Genomic DNA, 27,016 nt, shown 5'->3' with positions numbered 1-27,016 from the left:
AAGCTGGTTCCTTCCAGTGGCGCGTCGTCGTCGCTTTCATCGTAAACCTGACTAACAAACTCGGCGGCATCATGGCCGTTTCTCAGGTTGCATGACAGGCCATGTGATTTATGTTATCCGCGCGGCACTAATTGCACTAAGTGCTCGTCAGCGTTCGGGCCACCCTTAATAATACAAACGAAATAAGACAAAAATTAATAAACAATGAAATGCAGGGTGCTTGATGATCTGTCCTTATTTTCCCGCCTGCTGAGTATCATACGCATATTGAACATTATATAGGTAAAGCTATGTTTACTACTACTTCAAGTTCGGTTGCACAGAGCGGTCTGCCTTAGCAATAACAGCAAGTATTACAAAGCGCCCAAGGCTTGTATGTTTGAAGATCGAAGCTTCCGATTTTATTACGCACATTAAGTGTCAGTTTTGTAATGAAAATTAATCTATAATCTTCCTGAACTAAAAAAAAAAGATTTGTTTTCGTTCTCACTTGCTTCTGAGGTCACTAACTTTAAAGCTAACTTCAATGTAAAATAATGAATTTCACAAAGAATTGTTTGCCTAGTGAGTGATTAAGCGCTTCAGTGAAAAAAAAAATAAATATGAAAAAAAAGCGATGTAGATTCGCACTGTACGCAAGAAAGTGTTTAAATATTTAAACGTTGTGGTTAAACCTGTGCTGTAGAAGCTTAGAATGTGCATGTAACGTTCTTGTACTTTACTTTTACTTCATATGTATGTATGTATGTATGTATGTATGTATGTATGTATGTATGTATGTATGTATGTATGTATGTATGTATGTATGTATGTATGTATGTATGTATGTATGTATGTATGTATGTATGTATGTAATGGAACGAACGACCATGATAGCGCCCAGCCTGTCCTTATGTCCTTATCACGTGCTTTCCGCCAGTGTCCGCTCGTTTGACCTGATACGTCACCAAACATTTACATACAGTCCCTCTGCTGGCCGCGGGGACAGGTGATGACTGGGTTCAAAATTATATGCACTTGCTCTTCGCTGGTGCGAGAGCAAAATAACTTTGTATGTATAAGGTTGTTCGGTCCATTGCGGCATAGTGTTGATTCTAATGCCCCTGACACACGGGCACTCTGAAGCTATTTAGTTAAGGGGACATCTTCCGTGAAGGCGTTCATGCGCAGCGAAACGCGACAAACGAATATATATCCCTCGCGGCAAAGTTCCTTTGCGGGTAAGCAGATCCCGCGCACCTACTTTTCGAACGTAAAGTGTGTTCTCTCGCATACAGCCTGCACATTATAATGACTGAGAGGAAGAGACCGCGGTAATAGAATAGGTAGACGAGACTAACCGAGTTGCATGGGATGGTGTACGCCTTATAGCATAATCACTATCAATAAGTCGCACAGCTGCAAGGCTTCACCCGCTTGCACGCTAGCTCACACTGACAAAGCTCTTCTCCAAATTTAGATATGCACCTACAGTTCCGTCTTCTGCGAGAGATGTAACGAGCTGAAGGAACTTTTCTGCGCCGCCTGTGTCTTGGAGTGGCTTTCACTTGTGCGTACTCACTTCGGAATGGTCGCAAATGACGATTGGTCGAATGGCGATTGCCCATCGCCTTCGTATAGATTTCCCCTTTTCAATGTTGGCAGAAATGAACTTGCAGTCTTTTTAGGCAGACTTAGAAATCAACCTTTGTCGAAATGAAGAATCTTTAGGCACTTTAAAATCCGAGACTGCCTTCAGGACAGAAGGCGTAGGACGTGCTTTAACAGCGTATCTGCCTAAGCTTTTCGTCGCGTCGGGTAGTGCGAACCAAAGTCATCATCATCATGAACCTGCATGCGCTCGCTTCGTTCTCATCTCCTTGTGTTTCGCTCCTACACTGCATGCACCGATTTGTGCGGTGTAGAATGCGACAACCATATGATGGGCGAGTGTGTCACGTTGCTACATATCACGTAATAACTAGTCACGTGACTGAAGTCCCTTCACATGACGTAACAGCTACTCAAGGGACTAAAAAATCGCGTTGCATCTAGTCACGTTACTAAACACTCGCAAATCTAGTCGCATGACTAAAAATCACGCAACATCACGTAACTAGTCACGTGACTATAGTCAATGCAACATCACGTAACAACTAGTCCTATGACTAAAATCGTGTAGCATCACGTAAAAGGTAGTCACGTCACATGTTCCCGCCATAAACCACGTAACAGCTTGCCATGTGATTAAAATCACGTAACATCTAGTCGCGTGACAAAAATAACGTAACATCACCTTATTAGTCGCGTGACTAAAATCACGTAGCATCACGTAACTAGCCACGTGACAAGACCCCGCCGAAAGCCTCGTAACAGTTAGTCACGAGACTACAACCGCAACATCGCGTAACAGCTTATGTGACATGTTCCGTCCGTCCAAAACCACGTAACACGTGCGTAGTGTGGGGAACTCACCGAAACCGGAGAAGAATAGCCAAGCATAGACATACTTCGTATTACCACCAAAAACTTAGAAGGAGCTAGCTCCGCTGTTGGTTCCAGCCTTGCGCCAGTAGCGCACACTGCGCACATATTTTTTTTTTTAGGGGCGAAGCTCCTTTAGGCGGCACCCGTTCGTCCCTCGTAGTCGTAGTAGTGCGTAACCAGTCGTAACGCTAGTACCAGATCTTGACCTCCAAGGTGGTGCCGGTGGGAGATTTTTCCTGTGCGTTGTTGAACAATAAAAAGTTCGCAGCGTGCGCGTTAACTAAAAGCCGAATTCTTCTGTCTCTCATTCCCCATTAGCAGCCATTGGCATGTTCCAGTAGGAAACGTTAGTAGAAGTAGAAGTGTAAGTGTTAGCTAAAAGCCGACTTCTTCTGTCTCTCATTCCCATTAGCAGCCATTGTTTACCTCCAAGGTAGTGCCTGGTGAGATTTCTCCTGTGCGTGATTAAACAATAAAAATTTTGTTCAAAACGCCGTTGATTGATGAAATAAACCAACGAAAGACGCCAGATGTTTTCTAAAAGCGAAACGAAAGAACGCCAGATGTTTCTAAAGCAAAACGAAAAGACGCCAGCTGCTTAACGAAAGAGGCCAGATTTTTTCTAAAGCAATGGTTTCCTAAACAATGAAAATTCACAGCGTACATGTAAAATTAAAGTGAGCTGCAAGTCGTCATAACTCATCGAACCTTTAGTATAAACGCGCCCAATCTCACGTCGGTGATGATGTACTGGGCAGAATTCACGGAAGATTCACGGTTTACCGATGAACCTCCGCAGCTTCGCCCACTCATCATCATTCACTCCGTGGATATGCTGTGATTTTTTTTTGCTCTTCTTTAGAAGAAATAGACTTAGTGACAGACATAGAAAAATGCAGTATGCTGCAGCGCACCCATGTACAGCTTTTCTTTTTTTTTTTTCTATCACCTTCAATTTCATTCACTCCCTTGCGCATTGTGTAACCAGCCGCTGTATAAACCACATGGCTTTTCCTATTCACCTTTCTCTTCTGGTTTTTTTTTCTTTACCGAGAACGTAGTATACTTTTCGTATTTACTTGCGCAAGCCAGTTGGAGGCGTTTGTTAGCACCGTCCTGAACCACAAGTGTGTTGCGAACAAACTAATTTTTTTTTTACTTCAACATCCTTAGCTTTCATCCAAAGCCAGCTTAGGTTATTTGGTAAAGGACAAAAAAAAAAAAACACCGTCATAACCAGGCGGTGAGACGACGCAGTAGGCCAGCTCTGCGAGAAATACGCGAAGAAAAGAATGATCGTCTAAAACCGCTGTGGCACCTTGCCGTCGGTGTGTGCACGTGTGTTGCTGGGTGGTTGTCTCTCTCTCTCTTTCTTTCCAATGTCCTGTTCTTTTGGAACGTATCCACTGATTATCAACTCCTTTTGCTCCTGCTTTTTTGCCAAATTTTAACGACACCTAACCACGCCAACATCCAGTATTTCGGGCATGTTGTAGTTTGTGACGCTCCTTTATTTATAGGACTGTTATTTTTGGTGAAGCCAACGCATTCGGCCAGGTTGCTTCATTTTTAAAGAAGGGATGCGGACACCGACCAAAATGATCTTAAAAACGAATGTATTTATGTAACGGCTCCTTCACGGGAGCCACGTTCACTACTCGTAAAAAAAAAAAAAAGAATGTTTCATTACTCGTAATAAAAGCTATAAATGGAAGCCACTAGAAAAGTAACGTGAGTGACATGCAGCAGAGGAGGTTTCTTTCTAGCTTTTTTTGTTGTTGTTGATAGCTATATATATAGTGGAAACAGGAGCGAGGTATTAAGCGCAGAAAAATAGCCCGAGGCTCGCGTTCGGCTGTCATGCATGTCACGCAAACTCCCAGCCTCAGTCCATGCGGAAATGTGTAACAACTCTTCGTATAGGAAACTGTATCTTGTATTTCCTTCTTCGTAGTCATTAACGATCTCCCCCCCCCCCCCCTTTTTTTGGGGGGGGGGGGGATTTCTGCGATAAGGCGGAGCAAATGACTGGTATACTTAGCCTTCTCATAACGATCTCCTTCCGCGCGCTACCGATAGGCTGATTTATCGGCACGTCTTAATCGCGCACCGCAGTTTCGCCTCCTATCTATCCTTACAGTCATCGCCATTAACGCCGGGTAATACGTTATGCCATATTTGCACTCTTGTATAAGCAAAGTCGCCGTGTCAGCGACATATTCGCGGTGCGGTCGGAAAAGAAGAAATGAAGCGAGGAAATGTAACTACGTGTGGAATTGAAAAAGAAAAGCAATACTCCTTCGAGAAACAAGACGGCAAGCAGAAAGTCAAGCTACCACGCACACACGCCTGGTATAAGAGACACAAACACGACCTACGGGATAGCCGGCACTGTGATAACCCAATGCGCTTGCCTCACGTCAGAGAACATGCTGATCGAGCTGGTTCACGCGAGATGAGACCTAGTGGGTTTGCTGCTCTTTTGCTCTAGTTGTGTGCAGTTTGACACGGCCTAGCTAAGGTGGCATAGCGCAACGAAAAGAAGCGTGTTTCGATGCATCAAAAGCCATTTTCACCCTTATGGTTTTGTTTCGTAGTAACAAATATCTTTCGCCCACGCCGAGTTCATAGAGGTCGTTTTGAAGCGCGAATGAAGAGCAGCGATCAATTCTGTTCTGCTGGCGCTTTTTCAATCACGCAACTCAGCTGCGGTTTCCGAACGTGCGCAGACAAAAGTCTCTTAATTTCGAACGATACTTCCTAACGTTCGAAATCTAAGCGTACTTGAGATATTGATTCCATCACAATACATGTCTTCAGTTAAAGTAGTTTCGAATAAGAGGCAGTCAGTGCAATACCGGCAGATAATAATAAAAAAAGCGCGAACGTGTATTTTGCACATTGGATGAACTGGAACCTTTCCACGTGCTAAGATCATGCACGGAACTAGAGCAAGCGTGATACGACACGGCAGGTGGACGCGCCGAGGCTGCATCAGAGCCACCAGCGAGTCCGTAATAAAAAGGAAATCGAATTTATTTTCGGACTGCTCGAGCTACACTCGGATCCTTCCGTATTTTCGCCTGTTTACCCGAGTCTGCCTTCTCTCGTCCGATTTTCTCGTGTCCCCTACTTCGCGATACGGAACACGGCTCGAGAAAACGTCGTACGTCGCCGGTGAACGCTATCAGAACTGAAGAGAACGAAGGGCCGCATTTTTTTTTCTTTTTTTTTTTCCGCAGGAATCCTGCGTCTTTGCAAGAAACAACATTTTCGGTGCTGAGCTTATTATTTTCGGACGTTATTTCCTGGCTACGTCATCTGGCGCTCTTGTCGAAAAGTCGTGTTTGTCCGAACGAGTTGCTCTTTCTGCTTCTGTTGGTTTCGCAAAGCAAAGCGAACATAAATAGACGCACGCTTTCCAATATATATTTATTTTTATTTTTGTCCGGCCCGCTTTATTTGACCATAAGAATGCAAACCTCTCGGACAGCAGCGCGAATTTGAGATTTCGTTTTTTCTTGTTTTTTTTTTTCTTTTTCGGATATGCCTTTTCAGGACTATTGGTCATACAAGCTTGGTATGACCAAGACTCTTGGTCAAATACCAGCAGGGGTATCTCTGCTTGTATTTTTTGAACTTAATTCACGTGCTCGGAAGTTACCAACGTGCTTCGGAGCAGCTGTTCAGTTCACATTTCAGGTACCTGTCAATAATGTATTGCTTCTTGAGTGGCTGCTGCACAAACCAGCTTCGATCTGTCTTTGGCTTGTATTCGACCGGCACACTACAGGCCGATGTTTGCTTGGGCCTTCCATTCCAACGTTACCGTTCGAGACATTGACAGTGTTAGCAGCTTTATATTGTAAGGGGATCTTTCTTTCTTTCTTTCTTTCTTTCTTTCTTTCTTTCTTTCTTTCTTTCTTTCTTTCTTTCTTTCTTTCTTTCTTTCTTTCTTTCTTTCTTTCTTTCTTTCTTTCTTTCTTTCTTTCTTTCTTTCTTTCTTTCTTTCTTTCTTTCTTTCTTCGTCAAGTGAGAATATGGGGAGAGAGACAGAAAGATGAAGAGGATGGAACAGAATGGCAAACTAATCGATAAAAAAAGGCAAACGTAAATAGCCGGTGTCAGGTGTACTCAATTATCCATTGGTTGTCAGTGTGCGCACCCGCCCACGCAGCCGCCTCTCCGATCCCTTCGCTCAGCCTCTTGTTTTTGCCTTCATAGTAAGCTACCCAGAACGACGACACGATTCCTTCCTTCGTGCAAGCTGTAGTATACCGCATGCGCAAGTCTCGTAGCATTACGCTTTCATGACGAGCGTCGTGCTCTCGTTACGACATAGTGGTTTACAGAGTCGAGCACGGAAACGCTTGTTGCGGGTATACGCATGCAGAATTCCTTTGAAAACGAAACAGTAAGGACAGAGTCTCCGAATGAATGCAGTCAATATGCCGGTGCAATCGCAGCGTGCCCGGTGAAAAAACAACAGCAATGAAAAGATGCTGCAATGGCTACAGAAAGAGCATTGAGATCCGGGGTTTAGAAGCGGCGCTCCGCGACGCACTTGATCAATGCCTGTTAACGAGGCCTTTCCCCTCAGGCGGGACAATTGGCCGCTGCGACAGCGGGATCCCATTGCGTCACGCGAAACCCGAAGCCGGGCACACTTCCTGAAAAACAGCAGCGCAGCTAAAAAGAACGAGGTAGCGCGCAGCAGCTACAATCCCTCTCTCGACACATGTGGCTCACTCTATATCGCACAAGCGGCCTTTCTTTCTTTCTTTCTTTCTTTCTTTCTTTCTTTCTTTCTTTCTTTCTTTCTTTCTTTCTTTCTTTCTTTCTTTCTTTCTTTCTTTCTTTCTTTCTTTCTTTCTTTCTTTCTTTCTTTCTTTCTCTCGCCTTCTGTTACTCGTCATTATGCCTGTACGAGTGCAAACGATGAGCCAAATCGGAAACAGCGAGGCAGGTGGCGTTCTATTGTGCGCTGGAACCACGATATAGAAACGGGCTGGGTGACCGAAATGCCACCACGGGACGGGATTCCCCTAGGGTTTGTTTCCATACGGGAGCACAAACGAAACGAAAGCAACCTAAACGGAAGTAACCCATTCCTGCGCTGTGTCCAAGACGCAACGCGCAGTGGATGTGGCGAGCAGTCATTGCTTGCTATCGCCAGCCGGTACAAATGGTAACCGTTATCATCTTTGCCTATGCCTTCAACCAGTTGTCTGACTCAACGCCGCACGCAGCCTCCGCGGCACAAGAGGGAGGAGCTTTGTGCCAGTGCTCACTGTCTTGCATGCGTAATCACGCAAACCGCAATTAAACTTTACAGCGGGATATGCCGGGACGCAGTCATGCTAGAATTCTTCCAAGTGGAACTGTGTAGAAACGCGACTGTCTCCAACTTTTCAATACAAACATGCCCGCTTGCTGCACTCCTTAACAAGTCCAAGCTTACTTAATTGGCCGGCTTAATTGGTCCCCCTGGATACGTAACTTATCTGCAAAGGTGGTTTGCACTTTCTTCCCAGTGCTGAATTTTAACAAAACCATAAAGCTTAAGTTTGAACACCCGGTATACTCGCGATTCTATTACCAAATTCAATATTTCAACCATGTTAACTGTTCGTCGTTATAATCAGCAACGCAGGGATCACAGACGCTATGCCACTGCATCTGCGGCACACTCTCTGTCAGGCAACAGCACGCGTACTTTGCATCAGGGAAAAAGAAGAGTACAACTAGGCATTGAAGCAAAGACGATATTCGCAGATGTCGCCGCAAAAGGGGGAACCGCGTCAGCCGATAGGCAGTATGTTTCAAAAAGGGCGGCGCGCTGCATGGGGCGCAAGCGGGCCAATTCAAAAGCGTCGCTATACAGCGGGAAGGGGGTCTCGCTTCGTCGGGTCCTCGTCGTACTCGCGTCTGGTGGTGTACACGCGCGCCTGCATCCGATCTCGCGTGTCGTCTCTGCCTTGCATCGCGCCGGGAGCGGCAGCGTGAGGTGACGCGGGCGGCATCTTTGTTCGCCGGGATGATAGGAGGCGACGGTGTGTTGCAGAGCCACACACTGCGAAGCGCACGCGGTGGCTGGGTGGGCGTGCGTAAGAATCCGCTCAGTGAGCAAATTCTTCGCGACGTTGCGCCCCGTGGCAGACAAGCCGCCTCTTTGGAAGCTCGCGATACGGGTGCCGGCGGCGTGGGTCTCGTAGGACGGGCAAGTTTGGTTTGCATTATAAAATGCTGCACGAGTTGCTGATGTACTGATACATAAACATACACCCGGAAGAAAAAAAAATTAAAAGCAACGGCAGGATTTCGTTGAATACGAAGCACGCAACTAGAACCTACACGCCTTGTCGCTACCCGTATGCCATCCGAGCGTGTGTGTACTTTTCGTTTCAGCACGGTGCACAGTAATGCGATCAAATGTTAGGGGTGCATAACGATACAACATGATTAAACGTACCCGTTTGCTATTTCTATCGGGTCGTTCACCTTTCAGAGAGAGAGAGAGAGAGAGAAATGTAATGCGGAAAGGCAGGGAGGTTAACCAGAAAACATATCTGGTTTGCTACCCTGCACTGGGGAAGGGGTAAGGGGAGACAGAAAAGTAAGAAAGAGAGAGATGGGATAGGGAGGGAGGGAAGCACAAACAGACACACACACAGGAGTGTCACAATCGTTCAACGAGGCGGGTCGCTCGCAGAAACTTCATCAGCGCCTTCGTTGCTTTCTGGCGTGAAGCTCGATCTTTCCGACATTCCAAGATTGACTGCTCAGAAAGCGGCTGGTCGTCGAGGCGAGCAAACACTGCTGAGACGGACTGTCGCTCAGAGTTGTACCTAGGGCACTGACATAAAGTGTGTTCAATGGTTTCGTCATTGCCGCAATGGTCACATGCAGCGCTGTCTGTCATTCCGATGCGGCACGCAAAGGCGTTCGTAAAAGACACCCCAAGCCACATGCGGCAGAGAAGGGTCGTCTCGGATCGGGGCAGGCCAGATGGAATACTGAGTCGTAGGCATGGATCCAGGCGGTGAAGACGGGTGTGGCGAAAACTGGGCGTGTTCCACATAGACCTTGCGACATCATGCGCAAGCGTATTAATCTTTGCTGCTGCGTCGCTTCTTGATAGTGGGATAGATTCCATCACTCCATTTTCGTGAGCATTCTTAGCTGCATCGTCGGCATGCTCGTTAGCCGATGATGCCGCAGTTGCCTGGCAACCACTGAAAAGTTATAGCATGTCCTTCGTCTATTAGTTGATGGTACAGTTGTCTTATTTCCAGCACCAATTGGTCTTGAGCCCAGCGACGTAGAACTGTTCGAAGACATTGCAGAGCTGGTTTCGAATCAGTAAAAACTGCCCCATGTTTGTGGTGCTTCTCGATCAATCCTGCGGAGTGCGCTGCGGAGTGCCGCGATCTCCACGGCTGTCGATGTTGTCTTGTGTGACGTTCGAAACTACGTTTTCGGCTCTTGCTGGGAAGATCACAGCTCCTGCCGATCCTCCAACAGTTGTCGAGCCAAGTTTAACATGATCTTTGTAATCTTCGTGCAGCATGAGTAGAGTCATCTGCTTCAAAGCTGGCGATGAGAGCTCCGCCTTCTTGCGAATCCCCGGCACTGTCAAGCGTAGTTTTGGTCGGTCCAAGCACCAAGGGGGTGTTAGAATTCGTTCCTGAGGCGTGTAGGCTGTTGGAAGGCACTCTCGGTAAGTCAATATTCTCTTACAGAAGAAGGTACTCGGTCGATCTTCTGGAAGCGAAGCAAGATGGTGGGAGGGGCGCGAGCAAGGTGCCTAATGTGAGCTCTAAGCACCTCCAATGTAATGTGCACCGCGGCCGGATGATCTTTTGCAATTGCGATGGTTGCGGCTGTTGATGTGCAGCGTGGTATCCAAGACAAACTCTGAGTGCCTGGCCCTGGGCGTTTTCGATCGTGCGTATACTGCTTTTGCAAGCGTTCGTCAGAACCGGCAAGCTATATCGCAGGTACCCCAGAAACAGCGTTTTGTATAGCTGCAACATCGCGTGCACTGGTGTGCTCCGCGTTTTTCGTCCGAGGAACTTGAAAACTTGTGCGATGGCCGTTAGGCGCTTCTTTAGAGTGGCCACATGGGGACTCCAGCAGAGATTTCGATCGATCGTGACCCCCAAAAACCTATGCGTCCTGGCGTAGCAGACATTGTGTCCATCGATGGCGATTGGATATGACGTCATTGCCTTCCTCGTGAACGCAACCAGTGCCGATTTCTCAGGAGAAATCTCGAGGCCTTGTTTTCTAAGGTACGCCGATACTGAATTCGCTGCTTTTTGGAGCCTCGCACGTACTTGAGGGCGTGTTACACCTGACGTCCAGGCACAAATATCATCTGCATAAAGAGATATCTGCACGGAATCCGGTATGCGTTCCACGAGACCGACCAGGACCAGGCTGAATAGTGTGGTGCTCAATACACCACCTTGAGGAACACCACGGTGTGTGTAATGCTCAGAAGTCGGCCCATCATCAGTTTGCACAAACAGTGATCTCATATGTAGGTAGTAACAGATCCAGCGGTACACTCGCCCACCCAAACCAACCGACTCGAGGGCGTCAAGTATGGCTTCGTGAGAAACATTATCATATGCTCCTTTGACATCTAAAAATAGTGCGACAGATAGCCGTCTACTCATTTTCTGGTGTTGTACGTAGGTCACCAGGTCAATGACATTGTCAATGGAGCTACGAAGACGACGAAAACCTTCAGGCGATTCATTTGAACAGGTAACCTGCCGAAGGGAGTAGAATGTTACGTACAGCCACTTTTAACAGAGATAGAACATATAGTGCATGTAACTGCTGTCCAAACTAGATGAAACCTGTAACTTACAATGTAAGCTTATGACACCATGTTTTTTTTTGCGGTGTAAGTTCTGTGAACGCGAAATTTAATTGGTGGTATCGGTCACTAACGTGGCTGTGTTCGTTGCTCACCAGACAACGTGACAAATGGTCGCCTAGCTGTGAAAGCGCCCCCTGCTACAATGCCAATTTCATCAACCAATGCATTTGTTGATGACGCAAACAGTGCACTGTACAGAATACAGTCGCGGTTCTCTAAAGAAATTGGCGCAGAATATGCATCACGTGCACGTATATTTCGCACCGCGAAATATGATGCAAAAGCAATTAGTGTATTTTCAAACTTACTGAAACTCTCGAAACTAACTTTTAGCTGGACTGTCGTGGCTAGGTCGCAGTAGTTCGGCATCGTGTGTTCGACACAACACACACTTTTAAAACGGGCGTCCCAGCTTTTATTTATTTTCTTTTTCTCTTAATCTCTCCCACCTTCCTCCTGGCCCTCAACTTTATTTATCAATTGTCCAAAACGTTCAGTTCGGTGAGAACTGCGGGAATAAGGCGCATAAGTTCGCTTTTGAAAATTTGTCGGATCTCTTGCTTTTGCGATCACGCACGTGCGAGTTCTCAACCGGTTATCGAGCGCAGCGCCTCGTGTATGTTTATTTGAGCACCAAAGGGCTCAGATATCGTTAGCGTCTCCTGGTTCACTGAATACTGATGAGTGAAAACGCTGCATTCATTCTTCAAAAGACCAAGCCGTCGCATCTATGCACTGGACGTGCTCGTACGCGATAAAGGTGTCGCTTCCGTATGGTCCGAAGGATCGTTATTGAGACAAAGAAGGCGCTTTCACGAGACAAAGGAGGCCGCTTGCTTGCTTGCTTACTTGTATATCGCGAATCGCCCCTGGGGATGCCTGCGGCATTGTTGTGTCCCCTCATGACGGGACACGCTTCTTCTTCGTTGTCGCACCTTCTCGTGAGACGCTCATCAAGCTCATTTTGCGTCAACTTATTTTGTGCCGCAAGGTCTTGTTGTGGAGAGAACGTCGCGATTCAGTGTGGACGAGAAAAAAAAAAAAAGCCGACTGCCTGACGAATCGTTTGCGTGACCACGAATCGGATTGTTGCGTCATCCGTTTTTCGTCTGACTGATCGCCTTCTTGCCTGTAGTGCGCGGACCTGGGCTCTATTGACTAGTCGCGTCGTGGTATAGCTCGCATGCACATTTTGTGAGGCGCTTTTCTTGTGCGTGGGCTAGATGCCATTTTGCCTGCCCCCCTACGTCGTTTCCTCAGACCTGTGGGAGTTATATGGCAAAAGAGTGTGACAGAAAATTGATTGTACGCAGAAACTAGATAGATGGATTTCCCTATTGCCTCTCTTACCACTCTAGCATATTGCCGGAACGAAGCGACTGAAATAAAGGAATTGTGCAGTTAATGCCGTGTCCTCTACGGGTAGCCTTCTTTCTCTGAAAATGAGAACATATGGCACGCGGGCGATATCGAATAGGCCTTTATTTCTTCGTGCGGCGGGTTGATTGTTTGCAGGACAGAAGCTTATTGGGTTTCTCGGGCACCGCTCAATTGTTGTCGGTGAAATAGCGTAGACGTCAGTTCACATTTATATTGCCCTTGAGGATCATATCGCATAAAATGCCGTGAGTTAGATCAGCTAATGCTCTTAATATTCACTTACCACATTTCAACGAATAAATTTGCACCCGTCTCTTGCATTATGCTTACTAGAGGTTTATACTCTCTGGCATGCTCGCTCTTCTTATTTTTCGTAGGTTTCATACTGTAGTGCAGGTATTACACTGCATTTAATGCTGGAAGCGGCGTCTGATATTAGTGCATCTTCTATATTTTGCCGTTTCTCAAGTTACTTTCTACAATTAGTTTTTTAAAAGCCTTTCCGATAAGTTGGTCAATGCGTTGAGAGCTTTTGCTCGACTGCAATATGGCAGAAAGGCTGAGCTTGTTTTGAGTGAACTGCGGTGTGTTTGACATCTTGTGACATTTTATTTTTCTCTTCTCTCTAAACTTTTGTGCACTGAGCGGTGGGCTTCAAGAACTGGCCTCAAGCGATGTTTATTCTTTTTATTTGTTATTTATACATACGGCGACCCCACGGTATTGCTGTGGTAGCAGCAGGAGAGGTGAATTAGAATAAAGAAAATAAACGAATGCAATTAGTTGAAGTGGTTACCGCCGACAAATGAACACAGGCAAATAAGAGGAAACAAAAATGTAGGTAAAGCAAATTACATATTCGACAAGCAATCTACTATGTGAACTCGAAGCTAATTTAATGGCAATGTGCGGTCATTATCAGATAATGCATTTGAAATTTTTATAGTACTTGGGAAAGATCTGTATTTGAACGTGTTTGTGTGAGTGAAAAAGGATATCTGATTCAAAGCATGTGGGACTACGAGTGCAAGTTCCTTTAGCAAACATGGTATGAATGCAACAGAAACAGTGGGCAAAGCACTGCTCGCTAAAGGTAGTTAAGTGGATTTATTTAAGGAACTTATAAATAATCATGTTTGTAAAGAGCAGCTTGTCAACGGCAACCGTTCAAGCATGCTGGAATTTTTTTTGACTCATTTAAAGTTCGTTGCGAAGCAAATATTAGGAAGTAAGCATTTCAGCGTGACTGGTTATTAAAAAGCTGTGCGACAAAATCATCAATAATGCTTTCTGTTTTAGCACTGCACAATTTCCTAAAGATTAGGCCTCAGCTAGCTGTTACCAACACTGTTGTCATAAAGGAATGCTGCCTGAATTATCAATGCGCAACTCAAGGCAACCACCTAACGTAATATTACTGAACCAAATTACTAAGAATAATAAAAAGGCAGAAGCTGCCTGCCGCGCTGTTTTGTCTCTTTTGGCACAGGCTTTGAAAAGCCTTTTTCGCAAATTAACGTCCTTGACGTAAATATCGCCTCATCATTCCGTTTCGTGTCAGCGCGCTGTTTCATTTTAAGCCTGCGTTCGATATCCTGTCTCAACAACCATTAGTAATGTGTTTATGCCATTAGTAATTCATTTCTGCTGATCTCATATAGTCGATAGTAGATAGCCTTAACGGTGCGCCTGACAGTTTTATGGCTCATTAATTATTTCTCTGTTCGTTGCTGCCCTTTGTATATTATTCTTAAGGCTCTGTGGCTATTCTTACGCATAAGGTTTGCAGCGCCGGCATTTCGACCGCGTGGGATTCCTTTCCTTTACCTTCTGTTGTTGGTCGGCTACAACTTCTTGCTGTTGGCATTTAGTTGTGGCTGGCGATCGCTAATAGGCATATTGTACTGAATTTATAAATTTTCTTTTGAAGCCTTGCCCCATACCCTATACCTGAATCCGTGTGAACGGTAAACATTCCTCAGTGAAGTCGGCGGCACTTGCGCGATGAGTTGGACGCGGTGCGACTCACGGAAGCAGGTCACGTGATACGAACTTCAACCAGTATAGGAGAGGTCAAGTGAGGATTACCTGCAAGTGCGGCACACCTCCATGGTGCAGTATGTGGACATTACAAAGCAAATGCCTCATGGTTGCGCGCCTGCGATTTCTTTAAAACACACCCTCGGTCCCGTTCTGTATTTCCTACGTTCGACTGTCTGCGGTTATACTTCATATTGAAGCACAAAAAGCACAAGCTTTGTTTAAACTGACACCTTCTCTTAATCATGCGGTGAGTTCTTTCAGCACCGCCAATAGCCGTCATGGCTACTGGCGGCGCTGATTGACGCTCCTACGTTTAAACGCAAGTACATATATACCTTATAAAGTGGACGGGCGGATGGCCGCCGCGGTAGCTCAGTTGGTAGAGCATCGGACGCGTTATTCGAAGGTCGCAGGTTCGGTCCCTGCCCGCGGCAAGCTATATTTTCGTCCACTTTTCTTTCTTCACATTTACCTTACATTTACTACTAAAAACATCCCCCATACTTTCCTTGGCATTATTGGATGTTAGTGCTCAATAATATTTGCATGCTAGGTACATCCAACTATACCGGACTTTCAATATATGACTCACAGAATAGCTCAAAGAACTTACGAAGCCTTGAAAGTGCTTAGGGTGCCGATTCAAAGGGCAAGTCAGGGGCCTTGAAGTAAGAGAGCAAATTTCCCATCCGCGCTAATCCCTATGCTTAGAAGTCAGAGCAACGATTATGGTTGCTCTGGGCTCCTGAAGCACGACAAGATGCCAGGAGAAGCACACTTTAGAAACGTATGCGAGGGAGAACCAGAGCCACCGTTGGCTTTCCTGCTAATGAATCTGGGCGGTAATGTGTCGAGGCACAAATTTCCATCTCCACATCGACGACATAACCGAGGTCGTCTAAGGCGCTCTCGATGAATGCGTTTGCCTGCGGGCCAGTAATTACGGGCGCTTTGCGCGTCGTCGGAAGGGCGGTTTCGTTGCCCACAGGACATGGGCAATAAACAGGTGTGTGTGCAGTTCACAGCGGTGGGCTGTGTGGTGCACTCAACGGGCACTGAAATTGAGTGCTCGGGATACCGCTGTGCTTTACGGGGGATCGCTGAACGGAATATGTTCAGCGCTGGAGAAATAGATTATCAGAAGGCGAGGTAGGCTATGCTTACTTTGTCTAATCCAAATAATTAATCTCTACGTCCTGTTTATTTGATACATTGCAAGCGAGTGTATTCAGCGTATTTGCTCACGGCTGGACAAGTGAATGATGATGATGATAATAAATGCATGCCATGAAAATGCCGTGCGTTATGAGCCATAGGCGACTACCGACAGTCTGTGATGGAATAAATGTGGTAATGGGAGTATGTTAAGTTTAGGAAAGAACGATCTATTGGACAAATAGAATGGGCTAAAAGCCATTTGTCTAACAGCTTGATTCTGAAGTCGCTGCAAGCGTTCAATGGGCGGGAAATACGTGTGGGCCCAAGATGATACAGAGTACGAAATATGGCTATGGATATAGACAAAATACAAAGTTCTAAAGAAACATGTTTCTTTTTGTCCTAATATGATAGTTTTCTACCGTTTTTGAGGAATATTCTCTAGAACGCTTTCTTCTGGCGAGCAGAAGAAAGCGGGGAGAGTACAAAAGAACGCGGGGGCCCAAAGGGTAGGGGTCCCCGTCACTAAAACCCTCTGTTTCTGCTGTGCATAGCAGTAGCTCTTAACGGTCCCCACGATTTCAAACGATAGAGGTAATCCGTAACGCCGGATTTGTGCGTGGTCCTAACGTGCAACCAGTACGCCGCATGTATAAATTCGAAGCCTGCTTGTAATTCTTTAACGTGGCCCGATAGATGTGAAATTTGTTTTTGTGGTACATTTTTGGCGATGGCGGATACCCTAAAAATAAGTCCACCATCATTGGTTTGTACAAAGCCTAGAATAAAGCTGAACTTGGAGTGATGGAAGCATCCAATAACAGGACGGGTCACCCTATATCTGGTCCTTATAAATCACGCTACGTTCGTGTTTGAGCGCAAGCTCTGTGAGAATGGATAACAAGGATGACGAATAGCACCGTCACTTTCACTACAGCATTTCTAAGTACCGCTATAACGACAGGCTAAAACATCCTGAAGTGGGAGATTAGAGAGCTTTAGTGTCGGGGCTCCCAACCGGCTTGCGTACGCAAAGTCTTGCGTTTCACTGTATTCTTCTCGGGGGCGGCTGGAGAACAGAAGAAAGCGGGGAGAGTACAAAAGAACGCGGGGGCCCAGCAGCTAGGGGTCCCCGTCACTAAAACTCTCGGTGCAGGAGCGTGCACGTGGTGGGAACTTTAACCGCGAATCTCTGGAACTTTTTTTGGGTCAAGTATAGATGAAGGCTGTATAGGAATTGAGAGTCAACAGAGATGGACGGAAGCTTTCCGTGCCTCAATAAACAAACGGTTTGATGGGAGGAAGAATAACTGGACTAGAAGAGCCAGCAATCATGTGTACTCGCTATGCATTTGTACGCGTATGAAGAGAAATCTCTATATCGAGCCCGCAGAACTTACCGACCAATAAACGCGCAAAGCCACTGCCTCAAATATGAGGCAGAACAAATGCCCTTGGAAATGCCCACCCAGTCTGTTATAACAATCTGGGTGGTCATTTCTAAGGGTTCGCATAACCTTGAGCATCGAGAACACATTTCTATGTCGTTATGCGGTACAGTTTAAAGCACGTGAAACAACGGCTGCACACCACGTTTATTTCCCTACAAAAATAAATAATTATTTCTAGTATTTTTTTTTTCAAAGGATATTAAATCCGTTTACCACACATGCGTCTAAGATGTCTGTTCAAGTTGGTTGTGTGCGAGTTCCGACATATGAGATCATTTGATATGTCGATGTATTTTCGCCCCATAATTAGGGCTCCGTGTTTTCGGATAAATCCGAAGAAAATCGGATAAACACTGGCCGGTAAAATTTTTGACAATTCGGATTCATTCGATAAACTCCGATTTTGAAAGGGCATTTTCAACGTTCAAAGGGCGTTTTCAAAGCTGAGCATCATCGATGGAAAGGGACGCACCTCCATCAACGGCAGCAACGTCGTAAAGCATGCTTGCGTCTATTACAACATGCTTTAAGTTTGCAATATGAATAAACGTAAGTGTTCCGTATTCAAGTATTTGTGCTTGTGTGTATGTGTGTTTGTGCGTTCCAACCTTCCAGACATCTGAAATGCACTTAGTGTGTTCGGATGTGTTGGTGTTCAGATATCACGTCGTCTCAGATTTCAGAGTATTGATAATAATGATAATAATAATAATAATAATAATAATAATAATAATAATAATAATAATAATAATAATAATAATAACAATAATAATAATAATAATAATAATAATAATAACAATAATAATAGGACCTTTATTTTTCATCAAGAAGGTGAGGGAGGCTGGGAGAAAAAACTGCGAAGCAGCTTGACTAGCTCCTGCACCCCCCCCCCTTCCCCCACCCAGAGGAACACTTGGCGACAACAGCCTTACTAACAGCGTAAGTGAACAGGAAATGAGAAAAAAATGAAAGGATGGAGAAACAGGACTATCAGCAAAAATGAAACGCATTTTGATTGAATGAGAATTAATAAGAACACACTGCAACAACTCATTATGTAAAATTAAACACCGAATTTCGGAGAATTGGAGATTAACGTGAAATAAACTCCGATAAACGCCGAATTTCCTCCCAGAAAATAAGCTCCGAAAAACACATTCCGAATTTCACGAAAAATAAGCTACAAAAACACGGAGCCCTACCCATAAGCCTTGTCAATTCCAGTCTTTCACTTGGTCACAGCAAAGTTTTTATGCCTTCTTATACCTAACAGCAAATATATTGAAACGCCAAGGGCTCATGACATCACCGATGATCAACGTTTTTCAAAATCCAGCTCGTTTCCTTCTTCTGGTTTTTTCTACTGCTAGATACGAGTGTATTTAAGTTACTAATCATGCATTCATAATGAAACTAATTAATTTGCAACATCTTTTAAATGAAATTTGGACTTCAATGACATGACTAAAATGGTAAATGCCTGCTTTCATCTGAACATTAAGTGGGTAAACACGTACTCCATTCGTTACAATGTCGCACACGAAGTTACCAGCTTCAACGATTTTTAGAAAATATGTAAATGTAAGTATTCTTGTTTTTGTAGCCCCGAAGGTGTTATCTAAATATGCCTTTTCTTATAGAGAGATTGAGCTTACCCGCTCTTAAGGGGCGGTTACAGCAGAAAACGAGCGAAAAATAAGTTTATCATAAAAGAATCAGCGCTGATAGGGCTTAATGGAAGCACCATCTCCATCGGTGACGTGATTTAGATTATAGTCCCAGCCTTTGTGCTCAAAAAACCGATTGTAAAAGCAACGATACACACGGGGATTTTTTTTAATGCTGTCATTAAAGGAAAATGAGGAATCTATCGCGACCAAAATGCGACAGCATCCATATAGTGCGCGAGCATATTGCTTCCTTGTTCCGGAAAAGGTGGCATCACGCGGGGACCTGAAAAATAAAGGAAGCCGTGCATTACGGGCGCAAACGTGTTATTAGCCGCACAAAAGATAACAGCTCCAGGCAGAGAGGTTAAAGCGAAAGAATGTTTACGACAGTCCGGCCAAAAGAATGCGCGCGTTGCCCCCTCGGGCGCGTCAGCTTGTTCAGGGCGTGGTGAGCGAGGCCCGCTCTATAATTCACAGGCCGACCTAAGTGTCATTAAAACGCCGTTAAACCCGCGTCGGGATGACGGCATCGCGGGTGCAAATCTTGTTGGCGCCTCCGACGAGGTCTTCATTTTCTTGTCAGCTACAGGCGCAGCGATTGGCGAGACGGCGCGAAGGAGATCTTTATTCCGGTTGTTCCGGTTGTACTGCAAGCCGAGATTTGGGCGCAGCGAACATTTCCGGCGCGATGAGCTTTTGGCAGTTACGACTGAAAGGTGCCGCTTGTTTATGCATGACGATGGTAATAAAGACGCCGCGAAGCTCCGCGCATTCTTCTGACATCGGCGTTTGAAGTGTCGTAATAATGGTGCAAGCAGAGGGCTTTTGCGCAGTTAGGGAGCAGTACAAGAAAGCCAACATTTTGAGCAGGTTATGCCGCATAAACATGCCGCAGTGGTTTAGCGGCTACGGAATTACGCCGATAAGCACGAGGTTGGGGGTTGGATTCCAAGCCGCAGCAGCCGACTAGCGACCGCCGGAGGCATCGTTGGGATAGGCCGAACAGAGGTTCGTTTATGGTGGTTATATTTCAATTATATGGAGTACGACGATAGCTTCAGTAAAAGCTGCTGGACATCGTTTGCTTACTTAACGTCAGTTGCTCGTCTCTTTATACCACTAATATCGTGCAGTGTGTTTCCTAATGTTTCAGCGAGTGATATATCGGCTTTCTCGCACTTAGGTACATGTATTCGTATTGGAGTGGTTCAATGCTGAATTCATATAAGCCTCCCGTGATGTTTCCAAATGCAGAAACAGGTAATTTATCTGGATTCCTGTCTGAGTGCAACTACTTTTGCATACACGATACCGATGGTTTTGGTGTCTTTTTTTTTTTCTGCTCCACGATTAGGGCACGTCGCCGCAGGAAAGAAAAAAAACGTGTTACTTAATGAGATCCACGCCTAGATTTCGTTTCTGTTCCTCATCGATTATATACCCCGCGAAATGAAACAGGTAGGAGCTCCGCTATTTCCTGCGTGTGTTTCTTTCCAGATTGAGTGGAAGTATAAATTTCTCCGATGAGCACGTGAACCCAATTTTGTTGCAGCTCTCGTAACGGTGCACATCTGTACCTTAACGCGAGCTTTACTTATCCAATGAGTTTTCGAGTGAGCCCCATTTCAAAACGTAGAACGTCTTGACGCAATAAGATGAACAAGAATTGTAAAACTGTCCATAAAATAGATCGACAGAGAGAGAGACGTTAACGAATACTTCACTTTATTTTCGAACGAAGATGGTCTGAAAAGGAGATGGTTATTTCCTTTGCGTGCTGTGCGGATTTCCATTAGCAAAAGTTAGTAATCGTCCTCTCTACTTTTAAATGAAGCCGGGAACAGCATATGTGATAAATGGCTCTCCATGTAAGCGCCATGCCGTAGAAGCTAGGCAGGAAGGTCAGCTATGCGCACTGCGACTGTGAAAGTTAATTTATTTCTGAAGTCGGTCACGCAGCGTTTCGACGCTCAGTGTAGGTGCCTTTGCGAATGAATATTCAATTTTGGCACGCCGAGCAGCTCGTGTTACACCCGTGTGCCTTTGTAGGTCGCAAGTGTTAGAATGGCACACAAACATTATGCTAAATCGCAAATTGTTACAACCTTGGGGAGTGTCGAGTTGCGGGGAGCGATGCTTGGATTCTGTATAGCTCAATGCCCCACTTTTCCAATCAGCATCCGGAATTATCCTAACTAGCCATATACGGATATTTGCAGAAAAGATCGTGACTTAATGGGCTTGTTACGCTGCTATGTCAATTTTTCGCACATTGTAATAAAGATTTGCGCATCCTCTTTACAGTTAAACGTAGCCTAGTGCCTACATCGTTTCTTTTTTCCTCGTGGTTTTCGCCTGGAACGAGCATTCAAAACAGTTCCTCTCTGACCATGGTAGTGTACGAGAGTCCGCGTCACGATTCCCAGAAAACAGTGACAAAACATTGCAACGTAATAGCTGGTGCACGAAAGAGAAACCACCCGCGCAGGCCTCCTCCTTTTGACATTTGATCTCTCACGCTGCCCGTAACGCTCACTAATGCCGCCACGATATATATCTCTATAAGCATGCGTTTGTCGTGATCCCAGCATGGAGTTACGACGCAGATAGTAATTACAGGTCAGAAGCGGAACTATGAACAAACGTTTTGGGGTATACTTTGTTGCCTCTATTCATTTGTTACTATTTCGTTTCGTCTACGAGCCGCGTGGCACACGCAGGAACTCGACGCACAAGCCGCTAGCTCCGATCGAGCGCTCAAGCAAGACTGGTCCGGCATCCCGGCGTACGTAATGACACCGTATAATGCTGAGGATAACGACGTGGACGATGCGCTCCGCGTATCATCCGGAGTTCACTAATGGCCTAGGCCGTTTCGTCCGATCGCTAGAAGCCCTGCGAATAACTCAATTATAGGTGGTCGCGAAATGACGCCTATTAAGGAAACATTCGCCTTACACCGAACGTCCCCGGCTGTGTACTGCTGCCGTTAAAGGCAGTGAGGTAGAAAAAGGGGAGGGGGTTTCTTTCCTTGCCACATATCGGCTATCTTCTGGCAGGTATTTTATGCACCTCGTAAATGTCGACCGTTGACGTTCAAACTCTCTATGCGGATACACTAAGCGCGGTGTTCGGCTATGAATTACCATTCCTCTTGGCGATCGTGTTTCGTCAGACTCGGGCGCACAATAGTGGCCGTCGTTCTTTGTCAACCCGAAGAAAGCCAGTACTTCGAGGCTCTTTAACGCAATCAGGAAGTACCGTTCGAGGAAAGACGACTCCTTGGAACATTCTTCGGTGAAATCGTACCGCGCACTGTCACTGTAATTTTCGGCTTGAAGAGCGCGAAAGTGGTTCTTGCATAGACGTTAGACGTTAGTCAGCAGGACTTGACGCGGCCTTCATCTCTAAGGTAGTTATTATTTCGATGGGCTTCAAAGAAAATGACAAGGTGTTGTATTGCGAGATGATAGCAAAAGGGTTGGATACTTTGCGTGATTTCCTGCACCTCACCTGGTTTTGCACTGCCTCTGTGATCGACCCACCTTTGACCAAGTGACTGTCATGTCATGACGTCACAGTGACGTCACGATGACGTAATGATGCACGTCACAAATTTTCGTGATCTGTGACGTCTGACGACGCCATATTATGACGTCATCCCGTGTTGCTTTCTTGCATCACTCGTGTTGACGCCGACGCCGCCGACATCGACGCTAAATCTTCGCATTTGATGAGGCATCTAAGGCTTTCGGCTTAATAAACGTGCAGTGGCAATGCCCAGAAAGGAAACAGAAATCACGAGAGCTGACACGCTGACAATGGGACCCTGATGTGAGATAGTGCAGCCCACATTTAGTCCACAAAGCGGATCTTGTCTCCAGTCCATGATTTGCAGCGCCGAGTACACAGATTGCGCTGCTCGCCAATCCCACGTCACATATAACGCAATCCTTGTTAATTACGTGTTTCGCGGCTTTAATATATAGTTCGTGTTTGGTCAGAGTAGCAGGGCTTACGGGCTTTCAACCCGCGCAGTATGAGCGCGCAGGACCGTTCGCCTGACCGGACACGATAATGCGGTAATCCTACGCCTTGCACCTACTATGTATTGATGTCATGATATGCATTGCACATAAGCAGGCGAAAAGTCAAGAAAAAAGAAAGAGTGGCATGCGCTGACTTCCAACTGAACTTTATTACATAGAACACACGTACAAATAATGCCGTATACGTGATCAGACTCAAGTTGGCAGCGCATGAAAGGAGGTCAAAAAAAAAATAATTGAAATCCCGAAGACATGTGCAAAAAAAGCTGTGATTGTGCGCTGTCAACGAGTTGTTCTAGGTATTAACCTTTTTTTACCTGTCAAAACAACAGAAGGTGTACTAACAGTTTATTTCATTTATTTCATTTTTTGCGAAGGCTATGGCTTCAATGATAATTCTTCCATTATCACATCCATGTTTAGCTCTTATTGAGTTTGTGATCACATATACCGGTTATTTATATGTGTGTTCCTTGTAATGACGTTCAGTCACTCTTGATGTTTCTTTTTTGCACAAAAAAAAAGTCTGTTTGAAAAGAAGCCTGAGAGGCGAGAAGACGTATTTAGAGTGTGCTTTTATAGAGGTTATGCTGAATGCTTCGCAATACAGGCATGGTTTCCCCTTGAGCTGTTCATTTTGTTCTACCCTCTGCTTTTTATGCACAACTGTTGATTCGGCATTCTGCGTGTGCTTTCCGTGCCACACTTCAGGGGCGTAGCCAGAAATCTTTTTCGGCGGGAGGGGTGGGGGGTTCAATCATACTTTATGTATGTTCGTGCGTGCGTTTGTATGTGCGCTTGTATATATACGCAAGCAAAACTGAAAAATTTCAAAGGGGGGGGGGGGGGGGTTGACCCTTCCCCCCCTGCTGGCTGCGCCCCTGCCACACTTCTTTCCTCATTACCCCTAGCGTGCTCATTAGTGCTGTGCCTGTGCATGATGAGCTGAACGGTGAATTGAATGCCCTGTTGGGCTTCCTATGTAGATGAAGAAGTGAATCAAACTTGCCCGGCTAGAGACAGGGGAACGTTTACAGTCGCAAACGTAGTGTGCCAACGTTCGTAGCAGCTGGAACAACAAACCTTCAGTTTCCCTCGGCAGCTATAGGTTCACGTTGATCATGCGTTGTTGTACCAAATGCAGCTTATCAAAAGAATACATCTTGATCTGTAGCTTGCCAGAGCGCACGATAACGACACTTTTGCATAAAAAATTTCACTGCGAGGTTCCTTTTTTTCTTAACATTTCTATTCTGTTCTGTTTTAACTGGCTTACTGTGGAGATGTTGTTGAGAAAAATGGGTGTTCTATTTAAAAATAGCGTTCAAGAATATTATGTAGTATTGCAATTATTTACACTGGCTCGCAATGAACGCTTGGTATCAACTGGGTGACCGGTGCTTGGCATTTATACTTCCACCGTAAGCGCACTCGGATCAGTATGTGTAATAAGCGAGACGTATAAATGACGCAGAACGAACGAAACATGCTTTCAGTGGTACGTACAGGCCCGTAGTCAGGAGAGGGGGGGCGAGGCCCCCCTCCCCGAAATTTCGGTGAAGTCGGTGCTTTTACCAAAAATAAATAATGAAAATAGGTGTTTTTCTCAAACAGTCAAGGTTAAAAAGATTTCCCGCTACGGGCGTGGTTACGTGCTTGCCAAAAATTCAATGTTTTCAGAGACTACGAAGGCAGAGAGTTTCAGGGAAATAGATCTTCGAAAAAGAGGGAACGCATACGCGCGCACACGTGCGTGCGAAACGCGTAAGCTTCCGGAGTCTGCACTGAGTTAGCGCTTCGCTTGAGCCGACACACGGCGCTGATTGTCATTGCACGAATTACGATGCGTCGCGCATTTCTGACAAGTCAAAATCGTGGTCACGTGATCTCTTTTCTATGAGGCACTGCTAGGATCGCGCTGCTTGAATCAATCTTTCCCTGGGACAAAGCAGAGGAGCAAAGGCGAATTTATTGAATGGGTGCTGCAGGTGTTTGCAGGATCATACAAGTATGAGATCTTCATGTGAGTGAGATTTGCGATGCACAGATTGACACACACACACACACACACACACACACACACACACACACACACGCACACGCACACGCACACACACACACACACACACACACACACACACACACACACACACACACACACACACACACACACACACACACACACGCGCGCGCGAAATTTGAGCAGTGCATTCGTCGCTTTAGGATTTGGATATCGTACCTTCCAGCATTTCAATAATGAGTGTTCGGAAAGCGGCTGGTTATCGAGACGTGCTAACACTCTCGCGAGCGACTGTGACTGGGCAGCCGTAGTGAAGACGACAAAGGAGGACTTGTACCACGCTTCGCTCGCTTCCGAAACGGTGGCAGGGAGCACTGTCAGCCATTCTGACACAAGGCCACATTAGGGAACGAACACGTGCCTTGGATTGGGATGATCCTGCTAGAATATCGTGTTGGAGGGATGGATGCAAGGGTAAAGGCTAATATGCACAATGTTGGACCGCCTTTTTATGCGACATCACACTCGTGCGTGCGAATCTTTGCTACACTGAATCAGTTCTTGACAGCAGAATGACTTCGTGGGCGCCATGTCATATTTATTTTTGTCGTATGAGACGTACAGCGAGCATGGCCATCTATATACTGACGCCTCAACCACCGTGGATGGGTCTGCAGGGTCAGTGATCTTTCCTGCAAGAACAACCACCGTGAAGATCAGGCTATCCCACCAGACGACATCGACAGCTGCGGAACGTGCCGCTCTGCGTGGCGCACTTAGAGCAATTCATGACCAACCACCCAAGAAATGGAGTGTGTTCACGGAATCCACGGCAGCTCTACAGTGCCTGATATTCGCCTTACGCCGGGAACCTCACGAGCAACTAGTGTTGGAATTAGACAGCTGCTCCATCACCTCTTCGTGCAAGGACATGACATCACCTGTCAGTGGCTTAGGCTTCCAAGTCACTGCGCATATTGGGGAACGAACATGCCGACACAGCTGCTCGAACTGCACAAGAAGGCGGCCTACAAGAATCCATCCCGTTATCAAGAACGGATGCTGCAATGAAAATTCGAGAGATTGCCAATGAAGACATAAAATCCTCGTGGAACACACCAAGTTTACAGCACACACGACTGCATAGACTACACCGACTTAGGCCTCCGACTACATCGACTTAGGCCTCCGTCCGGACTCTCTCGACTCGAGGCAACGGTGCTTTGCTGACTGTGACTCGGTGTTGCTCTCACTAAATCTTTTGCCTTCCGAATCGGCATGGCAGACAGTGCAGCCTGCAGCCAGTGTGACAGCGAAGAAACGATGAACCACGTTCTTTGTCGCTGCCCTCGCTACAGCTCGCACAGACTGTCGCTAGCTGTTGTGTTGGCCCGCCTTGACGATAGACCCCTGTCGGAACAGTCAGGGCTAGAATGCCGACCCGAACTGTCTTCACACCGAAAATCAATTAAGGCCTTACTGAACTTCTTGCGTGCCAGTGGCCTACTGAATAGGCTTTAGTACTCCCGCTCTACACCTTCGTTTTGTTTCAGATGCGAACCATCTCTTGCTCGGGGGTATGTCCCGCGGCCTTGGCGTCTGCACTCACACTACGCATGCGCAACTCTCCTCCTTCCCTCTCTCCAACAGCTGCGTGTTACTCTCTCCGCTTCTCTCCCAGCACCTGCTTGCGCTTCTCCTGCGTTCTCGCTTCTGCTCTCGCGGCGCATGCGCTACTCTCCTCCTCTAGTCTCCTCTCCTTCAAGTGTGAATATAATCAGGCAGAGCGCTGCGAGCGTTAGGCCCAGCGCTTGCTTCGGTTGACTCCTCTGAAATGCGGGCTCGACATGCCGAAATTCTCTCCTGCGCAACGCCGCGATGAGCGC

Source organism: Rhipicephalus sanguineus, chromosome 5 (assembly GCF_013339695.2).
Source record: "Rhipicephalus sanguineus isolate Rsan-2018 chromosome 5, BIME_Rsan_1.4, whole genome shotgun sequence".
Taxonomy (NCBI): domain Eukaryota; kingdom Metazoa; phylum Arthropoda; class Arachnida; order Ixodida; family Ixodidae; genus Rhipicephalus; species Rhipicephalus sanguineus.
Note: the sequence above shows the minus strand (reverse complement) of the source record.